We start from the raw sequence: 1,277 nt of genomic DNA, 5'->3' as shown, positions 1-1,277 counted from the left end.
AATTACTTTAGAACCTACGCTTTGAGGGAATAAATTATTATTCTTATCTTTTTTCTACTGTTAGTCTTACTCTAACATATTAAATGTTGGGCCTATGTTAATCGTTAGGCTTATCAGTTCTATGGTAGTTGATTTCACATCGAACTTTTCCTCGCCCGTAACTTTACTTTCTTTTGCTATTGTTGTCTGCTGTTTTCGCTCGTCTCACACTATTTATATCTCTATCACTTAATCATCTGCCCATCTTCTAGAAATCTCTGTATTCTCGACGTTAATGTATGCACGCGACGTTCGATAGTCTCCACATTGCTTTGTAAATATTTCCATTGGTTTTACGAAATGAATATCATAGTTTTCATGATATAAAATACTGTTTAGTTTGGATATAATTGATCAATTTATTTTGTGGGTGAATATTTTATTACTGTTTAGTTTTGTTATAATAAGAGTTAAAAGCAGACGATTGTAGGAAGTTATGTTTATAATTCATTGATGTTGAATTTAAAAAGTACTTTTGAAATACATTTCTGACGGCATCAGACGATAGTTTCCGCAAATGGTTTATCAGACTTATCCAGTATTTGCTACTCCAACTGCATGCTATCATTATAACAATCAGTAAAAACTCGGTCAATTTTGTTTGTTTGAACTTTGTCACGGATCAAAAGCCATCATAGTGAAAAAATGTTCATAAAATGGTGTTTCGCCGTGTTATTGTAAAACTGTCAGGTGTTTGTAGATACAATGATTAAGGTAGATTGTTATGTTGCCTAAGGTTTGAATAGGCAGATATGTAGTTACATAGCAGTACTATGGTATTTATTTATAACGTCTCATGTTTTGCCATATTATTGAAGCTTTGCTTAAAACAAGTCACATACGACTATATTTCACTGTGTGGGCATTTTTCAAAACAAAACATAAAATAGTGATCATAACGTCTTACAACAGATAAATAAAAACCATTATTATTTCAATTCTTCATCTCATCTGAAAACATGATCTGAAATGAGCTTTTGAAATATTTTAATGAATCCTTTCTGGAAGAATAAACAGAAACTGGGTATCAAATTTTCTGATACTTTGGGAAAACCTAAAAAATATTTTCTTATAATGAGTGATATTTTCGACTTAAAATATATATTTTGTAGGTCAGACATATTGCTAGTTTGGAACGTTTGCGAAATAAATTATAGCTTTAGAGTACTGGTTAAAGTTTGAAACTCATGCTTGTATAAATACACTGAGTGATCACAAGTAAATAGACAGCTAATTTT

General features: G+C 30.7%; 1 pseudogene; it reads right to left on the bottom strand.

The window, feature by feature from the left end:
* LOC106474707 overlaps positions 1 to 1,277 on the bottom strand; it is a 66,515-nt pseudogene that overhangs the window by 18,289 nt on the left and 46,949 nt on the right.

The sequence above is a fragment of the Limulus polyphemus genome, unplaced genomic scaffold (assembly GCF_000517525.1).
Source record: "Limulus polyphemus unplaced genomic scaffold, Limulus_polyphemus-2.1.2 Scaffold141, whole genome shotgun sequence".
NCBI classification, from domain to species: domain Eukaryota; kingdom Metazoa; phylum Arthropoda; class Merostomata; order Xiphosura; family Limulidae; genus Limulus; species Limulus polyphemus.
This window is presented reverse-complemented; position numbering and strand designations above follow the sequence as displayed.